Source organism: Catharus ustulatus, chromosome 9 (assembly GCF_009819885.2).
Source record: "Catharus ustulatus isolate bCatUst1 chromosome 9, bCatUst1.pri.v2, whole genome shotgun sequence".
NCBI classification, from domain to species: domain Eukaryota; kingdom Metazoa; phylum Chordata; class Aves; order Passeriformes; family Turdidae; genus Catharus; species Catharus ustulatus.
Genome location: NC_046229.1, coordinates 14,086,225 through 14,098,601, shown reverse-complemented (window position 1 = coordinate 14,098,601; position 12,377 = coordinate 14,086,225).

Sequence of the window (12,377 nt, the reverse complement as noted above, 5' to 3'; positions counted from 1 at the left end):
AAAAAAATGGGAAGAGGTGAGAAGGATTAAGTCCATTTGTTCACATCCAGAACCCTTAAAAATATTTACCACAGCAAATATAATTTGGATTATTTTGGGTGGGATTGTCGGAGGTGCTGAAAGAAGCTGAGGGCAGGTTCAGTTGTAGGTGCTGTTTCAAGCCACAGAACTACAGAGCAGAGCTCTCTCCTCTGCCAGTCCTGGCTCAGGCTGAAATAACCCAGCTCTGCTTCTCTCCTTATCTGCAGCTGAAAGCAGGTCTTTGCTGCTTTAGTGGGCTTAGCTCCAAAACTTACTGTGCAGGAACAAGAACCATTTATAAAGTTCCTCTGGATGTACTGAGCAAGTTTTCAAAATTTTACTCTTGAAGGAATTGCAGGCTTTGCCTGTGTGGGACGGCTGGGAAGGGAGAGGAACATTTCAATTCCTGGAGCAGGTGACATAAGTTCATTGCTGGCATTTTCCTTGATGATGACAGGGACTTCTGAAGCTGATGACAGTTAGAGGTGGCCAGGTTCCGCTTTTGCAAAAAGAAAGTGTTCTGGGGATTGTAGATGTCACCTGCCCCTAAAACCCCTGAGAGACAGAGGCACATATGTGGACTCAGACTTTGTGCCCAGCATAAATCTACATCTTACCCTCCAAAAGAATTCTAAAACCCATTTTGGGTTTACAGGGCAGAATTGCATGAGAAGTAGTTGCTACATTTGTATGGTGGAGAAGGGAGGGGAGATAAGAAAGTGTCTAAAAACCAAAAGATGAACCAAATGCAACTTGTCACAGATCTGTCCAAGAGCACTGAGGCTCTGGCACTTGGCTACACTCAGTGTTTGTACTATTCTAAGTATTTCCTAGGGTAATTCGGGAGAAATACAAGGAAATAGTGTGGAGGTAATGAATGCTTCCTTTGAAGCTGGTTTGGGTTTCAGCACTCAGTACCTGGCAGGATCTGGGCTGTGTGGAGAGCTCCTTTGTCTTGAATCACACTGACATGACAATATATGACACACACAGAGATGGAAAGAAAAATCCATGAAATACAGAGGCAACTCTGTTCACTTCAATGGCATGCCACACATCTGAATCAGGCTGTATTTGTTCTTGAGACTATAAAGATAGACTGTATTTAAAGGAAACAGTTTACAGAAAATCAAGTAGAAAATGGAACAAAAGTCTTTGTTATAATTAAGAAGCGATTTGGGTTTTTTTGCCAAAAATAGAAATTCAGTAATATTTTTCTGCAATTGTTTCTACCAAAGCAAAATGAAACAAAAATAGGTTTTATTTTTGTTGTTTATGACTTTTTTCATCCAGCATTTAGTGAGAGTGAAGACTGAAATGCGTTGGAATTTTGTTTATAGTGACTTCTATCTTCCTTGACATAAAAGTTTAGACTGACGCAAATGTATCCATCTGTGTTCAGTACCCCTGAAAAAGGCATTAAACCGAGGCTAACTCCCTCTCCTATTCCAGCAGAAGTACAGTATATGGAGAAGAATGATGTCATTTACAATATAATCAAGTGCTATCAGCTTTCTTCCATGCACACAGCAAATTGTTCTCTCAGAAATGAGCTACATCTTAACATTTTTGCAAACTCAGTTGCACTTTTCTGGCCAGAACCTCGTACATCTTATTTGATGAGAAAGACATTCATTCTCATGAATATCATGTAAAATTCATTAACATCTCTATGAAATTGCTGTCAGTGGTGTTAAAAACTGACAATAAGTGAATAACATTAATTGGAAATCTTTGGGGCATTTTTCATCAGGCTTTTGGTGTTCATATTAAAATGTATATGAATAATATATATAATAAATTGGAAATAATATCAGAAAGTTTTAAATTATATAATGTATGTTTAAATAAATAAATAATTGGGAACTGTGTTGTAATACAAATATTATGTATGTATACTTTTCATATAAAACTTTACTTCAGAGTTTCCCAAACTTTGGGCTTTCTCCAAAAAGTAGATTTGGCATCACGATTCCCACTCTAAAGATGGGGAAATTTGGTAATTAAAAAAGACCTCAATGAATATTGTCTGCAAATCTCAAATTACTTTACTGCATGAAGAATTCTGGAAATGATTTAGCATCATGACTAAATTAAACAAATTTAAAACAATAACAATGAAAAAATGGTATCTGTTCCCATAATCTTATTAAGTAAGTGAATTGCAGAGAAAATTCAAGAGCAGGGTTGGAGACCTTTTATCTACATAATCCTCTTTCCATCAAGAAGCCCCTCACATTGCTGAACCTCTCAAAATAAACATTTCATTGCTATCACTGGTAAAATACTTGATTTTACAGAGATTTTGTTTTTCAATTCTTTGGTTAAATAATTTATCTGAGAGGGGTGCAAAGCTTTCCACTGAAATAACTTGAGATTTCCTGATTTTATTTCACACTCTTTCAGACGAGGAAACGTGTCACTGAGTGTACATTCTGCTGTGTCTAAAGTGGAACGTCAAAATGTATACATACCTAACATTGGATTCTCTAGGAGCAGGAGCTGACTTAAGACTTTACAAGCCAACATTAGCTGTGAGAGGGCACTGGGAAGAACTGGCTGCCCACTTGTAGGGCCAGAGCATCTGTTCTCATGACCTGTGCCTTTGTTCAGCATTCAGCAGCCCTGCAGTGAGGGGAGAGAGGTGCAGGTAGTGACTCGGGGCTGGGCCATAGCCCACCTCTTCCACTTGAATATCCTCTCCCCAGTTCCTGGGATAAATTCTTGCTGCACTGAAGGAAGGCTTAAATAACAAGAGCACAGCAGTTAAAGACACTGGAGGTCTTGCTGTCACTTTTTTGTGCTTGCATTCTGAGACTGCAGCCATTGCCCTGGAGGTTCTCTCCCAGCCCTGCACAGCCCTGTCCCACAGCAGCAGAGGTGAGCAGTGCACACTGGACAACACCTCAGTGCTGAACAAAACACAACATGTATATTTTGATACAACACAGACTGAGAATTCCCTTTCAAAATGTCTCCCTTCTGTATGGAAGAGGACATTGGGAACCATCAAGTTCAAGAGTATATCAACTTAATCAGCCAAATTCCACCTCTCATCCCTTTCTAAATTCTGTAGTAATTCTGTAAATTCCCATGCCATCTTGTCATTGGTTTTTGTTTGGTTCTGTTCCCCACACCCTTTTATCACCGAGCATTACCGATTAACAAAACTTTGTGATTTTCTCTCAGTCTTTGTTACTGTCAATAAGAACTGCTTCTGCAAGGTTCTGCAGACAATTGTGTAAACTTTTCAGTGTTTGTGTGCATGTGCATTTAATTACTCCACAACTCTAGACTGCTCCTGGATATCCGAGGTTCTAGGGGCTGTACAAGGACACCGAAGATCCAGAGACCTGACAGCATCTGAATGAAATACTCCCTGCCCCTTACAAGCTTTTTTCCGGTGCACACAAACCTATTTGGACTGATCTGGAGAGTCCTGGCACTGGATTTCACATTAGATACACTTCCTGTATCCCTGTGTCATGCTCTGGCTCCTAGGGTGGAAACAAAAAAATGCCATAATAATTACTAGTTAATTTAATTTAATTCATTTTTTATTTAATTCATTATTTATTCATTATTATTAATTATTTATTGATTAAATTTCCCCCCTTTTCCAGTTCCTTTTACCAAAGAAAACACATTGGAATTAAAGGCAATCTACTAACACAGGTATTGCTCTTTCCACCAGTAAATATGAGATTCAAATATATTTTGTGAGTCCACCCTGACAGATGAAGCAGCAGCAATCAGTTGGTATGACCTCATTTCCTTTAAAGACACAATAAAAAGTAGTAAGCTTTTGTATTTAATAAACATATGGAAATGCATGAATATGGTCAAAAGCTCTGGCACAGATCCTGACTCTGCTGTGAAATGATGACTTTCTGTACTGTGCTCGTTAGGACAGGCTCCTCCTGAAGGCTGTTTGACATCAAGGCTCCATCTCTACATGGTAGAACAACAAACTTTTTTTTGTACAAAGTAGTTAGATCTCAATCCACAGCAAGCCCTCTCCTCCAGCTGCAAAATGGCAGCTTCACCTCTCTTAAGGACAAAGTTACAGCACCAGATCTGGTTGAAAGATTTTGGTGTTAGCTGTGCCCATGTAAATACCGAAGGGAATTCTCAACTTATCCAGTGGAAACCATTATTTTGTGACAAATTATGGAATCAGACCCAGTTGATATAAGCAAGAAGGGCAGTGTTGTTGCAGAAAAAAATAATTTTTTGTGGAATAATGTCTATTAAACACTAATTTCAACACATGCCTTCACTTTGTGAACTGATGAAACCTTCTTGTTTAAAATTATCCGGGATTACAATACTGTGACTAAAACAATAGGGAAAGCACTGCCTTTCTACAGCATGTATGGGCAAGTCAAGTGATTTCAAAATACAGTTTATACAATGGAATATGTAAAAAGTGCTTGGGAAATAAATGCATTAATGTGAGACCCTTTTAGATTGGAAAATGAATTGAAGTTAGGAAACAGAAGTAGAGGATCACGATCCGTGTTCAATATAGGTTATAAAAGATTTTCTTTGATGGATATTACATAGTTCATCCTAATAAACTGATTTCTTATTTACTTCTGATGTATACAACCAATATTGGAAGTGAGTTTAAATATTTCCACTCTTTTACATCCTCTTCTGAAAGACAGTTTAAGAAGAATTTATTACAGCACCAAAGCAGAAATAAAAAAGAATAGATGTAATGGCTTTCTAACAGCAGTGGAGTCGAAAGCCTAACTCATTGTTACTATATCCAAAGCATTTTAAAAGTACAAGCAAGGAATGCATCTCTATCATCTGAGTTTAATACAAAATCATGTTCCTCTCCTGTCACACACAGGATTTGTTATAGATTTTATCTGCAATAAAAGCTATGTCAGTAGTGCCACATAATACATTTGTAAAGGTTAGAGATATTTTAACCCACATCTGTGACCAGAATTTTAATGACAAGCATATTCTCTGAAGCAGTACTAGGAGAGGAAAAGTCTTCAGTAGATATTAATGCAAATCAGTGTAGAACAATGCCTACACATCATTACAATAGGGTCATTGTGAATCATGTCCTTGAAATTACAAATATGTGACATAAGTAAAAATATATTATTACAAATTCTGCCAATCTCTTGTCCTTGTCAGAGGTTTCAGTTTTTTGCAATCCAGAGAGATTAAACCATTTTATTGCTTAAACTGTCATGAAGACCTGCAAAACAGAACAGCAGAATTACTTAATGACTTTATTTTTTAAATATGCATTCTTACAAATCATGCATAATGAACAGCAAATTCACAGATGTATTGTTTCTGTCTATTTCTATTTTACTTTTAAAAAAATTCATTTATTTCCACCTTCAACTTTGCTAATTAGGGAAAAAATGAAGGAAGCAAACAACCCATCAACAGTTGTTTTGTTCACATCCAAGGGCTTCAAGTATTATCTTTGAAATTGGAAGGAGGTTAACATGGGAAATTAAAGTTTTGATATTGAAAGGCGATGCTTCCTCTTTAATCATCCTCTGTATTGATAAAACTTTTCCATGGGATTACATCTGATTTAATTGTTCTTGATTCTTTTAATTTGTTTGAGATGATGCAGTTTCTGCAAGATGCAGCTCATCAATGCCTTCTCAGGAAAAAATCACTTATAGCTGAAGTGAACAAGAAGTTTATCATATGAGTTCTGCTAAGAAAATGGAGTTGATCATTTTAACTTGTTTCACTTGGGTAGAGCAAGAGATGCAAGACTATGCTTGAACAAAAAGTTACATATCCAAAATAAACTCTTGGGTTATAGCTCTATGACCATAACTACTTGTGCTACTTAAGGCTTATTTTGGCATCTGATCATCTTTATTGGAACTGCAAGACTCGTTTGGGGTAAATGAAAATTTAATTAGTGAGCTCCATACAAAGTTTCAACTTTTACCTTTTCCACTTAAAACAACAAGTTTCTAGAAAGCACAGGCAAAAGTCTTGTTTTGATTAACCTTTTATCTTCAAGCCTTAGATCAGTATCAGGACATTTTTTTCTCTTCATTCATAATCAGTTTTAGAAAATAATGTTGCTATTTGCAGCCTTACTGAGCCTCCACATTACATTGTGCAATTATCCATAAGATTTGTGAAGCATAAAGCAAAACTGTTTGCTTTTAGAGGACATCTGCTATAAATAAAATGTTACCATAAATTTTGCACGACAGCCATCACCTACCCAGTTGTTACAGAGGCAAAAAGTCTTGGCTTCCCAGAGCAGGTTCCTTTTCAGCCTCTTGTCAGGGAGGTCAACAGCATTTACTTTTTGTGCTTTTTCTAGGTTCCTCCCCCCACTGTAATGAAATTAGAATGTAATGCTTTCGACGCCTGCACATATCAGCTTTCATTCTTTGGGGAAACATGTGAACATCATTAAACACAGTTTCTCTCTCTGTTTTCAAAAATGTTTCCTTAACAAACTTTATGAAATTCAAACTCGGGGACTTCATTCCGATGCTGTATTTAATAAAGGGGCATCTGCTAATGCTGGTGAATGCAAGCATGTGTTATGGTTTCTGGTAGGAACCCCTGTCCTCATGAGCAGGGAGATCCAACATGGACATAGCCTTCACTAGGAAGGTGCCATCTCTGGAGCCTGACTGGGTATTTGCTTCATCCTTAGGAACATTGTTCAAATCTGTTCATCCTTTGCTTTGCAAAGTGAAAGAAATGAAAGGAATTTTTAATTATATTGCTGCTGCCACTTACTGTTAATAATAAATGCTACACGGCGCCATGCACAGCTCTTGTCTCCTGAGCAGATTCACAGCACAGCTGGGGAGTGGGGTTGCTGTTGTTCTCTCTTTAAAGCACACAGTTCTCTGTAGTGCTTTGCTCTGTAAGCTTGTTAAGAGTGGAATGAATTAGGAGTGAGCTGATGACTTGCTCACCTCAGAGACGCAAGAATTATGTTCTTGCATTCTTTGAAAAGTTCATGGGCAGCATCTACTCAGGTTCTCTGTGTGCCTTTTCTTCATGAGGCTCTCAAATATCTGAACTGTGGTAGGCCTTGGCATTTTTATAGTGTATTTACCTTCCGGTATGTAAAGAGCAAAGGTGCTTTTTAAGTCAAGCAGGATATGAAGGCTCCTTCTCTGGCAAGATAACCTCAAATGGTTTTGCAGCTGCCTGAGACTGAAGTAAGTGCTTTTGATGAATGAGTCAAAATGACATGTTTGGGGATGAAATAAGGTGCTAGTCACAGGTTTTTGAAAGAGCAGCTATGGTAAGTGCTTGAAATATAGGGGTTTTTTTCTTTTTTTTCCCCAGTAAATTTCTGTTGTGTGAGCTAGTTACACTTCTGAGTTGTTGCTTGTGCTATTGAAGTCCCTTATTGCTATTAGATAATGATATTAAAGTAGGTTAGGAACTGTACCAGAAACACAAGCTGTGAAGAGTCATGAATCAATTCACACCCCAAAATGAGTGCAAGAGAATTTCTGTTTTAGAAGAAAATTTAGTACTCTGATATATGCACATGACTCTCCAGTGGGAAGATAAGAAAAGCCCTAATATGCTGGGACTTGTGGTGTCTCACTGAGAAATGATAAGACAGAAATAATAGCATTTCATCTGGGACTCCCTTGCTTTTGTCGTTGCAGAAATATCTCATGTTAGCAATGAGCAGGCAACATATTTTTATTCTGCTTTACCATTTTATTCTATAGTACCTTATTTGCACTTTGCTACAAAAGGAGACGTCAAATTGCATTTTAAAGGTGTTTTGTATGACACATAAGAAGATGCATGCTTAATAGCACCTCTCTAATGAGAATTTACTCCTTAGGCATCTCTGGTATCTGTTTTGTAAGGTACAGCTGTCTAGGACACTTGGGAAGAAAGAGATAAGATAACATGGATATGGTTTAATTAGGCAGTAACTTTATTTACTATCTCATTTTGGAACTACTGATAAAGGAGTGTAAGTTTTAATACTTTATTTAATTATTTTCATTAGGTAAAGTCTGATATGTGTCCTCTGTTCTTCCACAGCTGTTTCCTGAATTGGAGGAAATGGGAAGCATGAAGATATAGAGGGAATTCTAGAGAGTTTGGAATTCTCAAATGCTAGAACAACACTAAAAAGTGCTGCATGATGCACGGGGTGAAGAGGCTGAAGGAGAAGGACAGCTATATACTTCCCATATGAAACAAAATTAATATTCAGTCTGTGAAGATCATGTTTTTCCTATTGCATATCAGGTCCAAAATTCTCTGTAAATTTTTCTTTTTCTTTTAATTTTTCTTCAGATAAAGCTTGTTTTAGATTTATTACATTCTTTTCTATTAATAATGCTTTTCAATGAAATATACTAATTTAATGAATTTAATGGCTTTTTGTTCAAATACATGATTTTCAGGTATATTTGAAAAAGAACATTTGTATTAGACTACAGGACTATAACGGGTTACAGACCCTGGCAAATCCTTAATTTATGTGCAAATTTATGGCTTGATCTTGGAAGGAGTGATTGCTTATATACACAATGTTCAAATTATTCCCATGCTTGTATTTCCTAGAACACAGGCTTTATAACTTTCACAGGTCTTCATGATGCAGTCTCTAAACAATCCACAATAAAAGATAAAGGCTGCAAAAAAGGTTTTTAATGGATTCATTTTAAAAAATTGTTTAGGCCTAATCACTGTTGTCTAATATACCCACTGTTTGAGAGCATTTTATTAGGGGGGAAAAAAGAAAGGAGACTATAAAGGCAATGGAGAAATAATTCCTAACTAGATGTTGCAAGTTATTTGTTTCTTAAACAACTCAAATCTTGCTAATTTTGAATCCTTACAACCATTCAGAACAGCAGAGCTTCTAACAGTAGAAGGGTTACCAAAACAATGATGTGAATATTTAAAGGCACATCTGGGAATTAAATGTAACAACATTGCTAGGTGCTGAAAATTTCTCTCCAGCAGGGAGTAGCCCACTTATACTTCTGCATTTATCACATATTATTACCTTTATTTTTTTAAATATGCATTTCTCTGTTCTGCTCTTTTGTTATTTATTTTGGTTGTTGTTTTTTGTAACTTTTTGATATCTATATCTTTTTCTATACATACAATAGTAGGATATATTTTACAGAAAAGTACTGTGCACTCAGTACTTTTTTTCTTCAGATTTTGTTTCCTAATGGCATGGGTGCTTTAGGATCAGTAAAACCAGTTCTTGTTCTCAGGAGACTTTGCCTTGCTTTGATGTATTAAGCTGATAACCCATTCAACAAATGAATCCCAATAAAGCATTTCTTTCAGCTGCTTTAGGTATTTCATAGACCTTTATGTTTAAAAATGTTATTATTTCATGAGTTACATTAGGATTTTTTTTGAGAATAAAATAGGTTGTTTTATTTAACTGGTTTTCCCTGATAATACCCCTCATCTTTTAGCACATTGGAACTATATAAGTATCTCTAAAAAATGAGCAGATTCCATAGTTAGCTACTTCTATTTCAAGGAGAACTGAGCATTGATTATGATTATCAGTCTTCTAACATATTATTCTAGTTTTATGCATCTCTGTCTCTCTCTCTTTGTCTTTTCTGGCATCAAGTGGGGACATCCTCAGAAGGAGAGACCCCCAGAGTGCCCTGGAGAGTTCCAGGGGATGTCACACTTGGTCACTGCATTGCCAGGGCAGGTGGCAGCTGTGCTGCAGATGGGGAGGGCAACTCCCAGACTGCTCACAAGCAGAGATATGAGGAGGCAGAGATGATGAAACACCTTACATAATTACTTGGTGAATTCAGCTGATTGACTGGTTCATGTGTGTTATGTGTGCATTGACCCTTGCTCACCCGCTGTCAGACTCGGAGTGCAAGATTTGAACGGTTCAGCTTAAGGTGAATTATATAGTCTGGCCAACGTTAACATAATTAAAACTTTTATACCAATTACTTTCATGTAACCTACATATTTGAGAAGTGTTTTGAGCAGGTTTTTTTTTTTATTATTTTTAATGTATTGGTACTTAACCTTTTTATCTCCCTCATCTGTAATACAGCTCTAATTACAGTAGTTAAAGGTGAAGAAACAATTAGAAATGTGGAAAAATGCACTTAATTTAATTCTACATAAATCTAAGTCAGAAATTTAGGCTGATAATAGAATTGGGTTTTTCTCCAGTAGGGGACAAAAAAGGTTATTTTTGGTTCCAGAGTGCTATTTATTTTAGTCTGGCTCAATGGTGTGTGGATATTCAACCTAAAAACTGTAGCTGCTCAATGACTCCAAAATTATTTGAAATACATAATTTTGCTTGCTGTTTTAATTTCTTTCTTACAAAGGTTCCAAGAGAGGTCCCTGGCTGACACAGAAACAGAAAATGGAGCGTATGAAATATAACAACTGTAAATAAAACCAACATCTTAGTAGGCAACTCTTACATAAATAATAATTTTGAAAATCTTGTTTTTAATAAGACAGGGTGCTTTGTTGATCCCTGCATAAGGAACATTGTAATAATTCATGCACAAGCTGCCTAGGGAAAGACTGCCAGACTCCAGGACAAACAGTCATGAGGAAAGTCCCAGAAGCAAGGAAGATGGAGGGTTAGTTCATTAATCAAAAACCTTGGGAGATGTGGGAGATAAAAAGCACATTTTGTAGAAACAGATCCAAGAAGTTGGAGGCACAGAACTCCTTCCTGCATCCAGCTGCAGCTACAGCCTTGCAGCTGCAGCTCAGGTAATGGCACAGACCCTGCTGCTGCTCCTTTACTTGCAGGCAAAGGTTGGAGAGCTCAGCTAAGGTTTCAGCAGCTGAAGCTTGGGTGATTTTGGATGAAATGAAGTGCTTATGTAATCCTTGGTTTAGGAAAGCAGAGTGAGCTTCCAGCTGGCTGAAGACAGAGTCTGGGGGCTGGAGCACTTTGATATTCCAACCAGTTGCAAAGTGAATGTTTGTATATGCCTTACTCACTGAAAACGAGACTTAGTTAAGGTTTAGGGTCCAATAATCCTTAAATCCCCTTATGATTTCTGGTCTTATATGCCAAAAAAGCACTTTTTTTTCCCCCCTCTACCTGGCACATCTTTAAGTGTATATAGAGATGCATTGTGCACATTCTTAGGAGAGCTCTGGCAAGTGAGAAATCTCTCTAAGCACCATCAGAAACCAAAAACTAGACAAGGAAACACTTAAGTTCCTGGGAACTATTCATTTCCACACATCAGGAGGTTTACAAGCCATAATCACCACAATGAGTGAGTCACCAGACTTTCTGGAATTAATATACACCTTCTTTCTTGATAACATTGCATGATAACAAATAATAAAACCAGGAAATAAAGCAAGAGTAGCTTCATCAGCAGGAGGAATGAAATATAGTACACAGCTCTCAATTTTAGCAGGGCATTCAACAGTGAAAAGAAATGTAAGTGTTGTAGGATGTACTCCCAGTATTTATTTCTGATTTTTTTTGTCAATAATTGTTTAATATGCATTCAACAAGTCCTCCAACATCTCTTTAAAGACAAAAAGTTATGCACAGTTCATTCAAGGGGTACAAACAAATGCTTATGCCTAGGCGTTGTTTCTCTCTTACCTGGAGTTTGATGGGTTGGCTTACAGATTGCTTTACTTTGTATTTCCTAAGGTTTTCCTCATCCCTGTACTGGGGACCTGATGAATGTGTCTTCTGGCATTTCTTCTGGTGAGCTATGAGAACCTTCTGGTCTGAAACAATGCTGTGTGCCTGTGCTTGTGTTGTGCCACACCTGAGCTAATTAGGCAGATATTTCTCAGTTATTCATAGATTTTTTGCTAAAAAATCCCCGAAATCATTAAATGGGCCTTATGACTAGGCATGTCTGGGGAAGCCCAAGTTTTTTCAACGTGTAGTGTAAGATTACTCCTGTTGGCTTAATTCAAAATAGTGCTCTTGATTTGTTACCTAACTAATTCCACCTGAATATCCTAGTGAAAAGCTGAAAACTTAAATCTTGTCTTGAGATCTTATCCTACACGCTACACACAGGGCTGTTAAAATTCAAAGTCTCTAGACCTCACAGAGGCAACAAAGCTGAAAAGAATATGACCTTTTGTCTACTGGAGTCCAAGTTTGCCCTCTACAAAATGAAATATTCCTTTTTCCTACCTTATTGAGGTGGTATTAAAGTGCTCCCTTAATGAAGGAAATCTTGGCTCTGTTAGAATCAATGTCAAAATGCACATTGAGTCCAACATGGACAGATTTTATCTAGTATTTAGGATGCCCTCATTGCTGCCCTGTGTGAACTGTGACAAACCCCAAGTGCTCTGCATGTGCTGTAAAATATAACCATCCAATGACT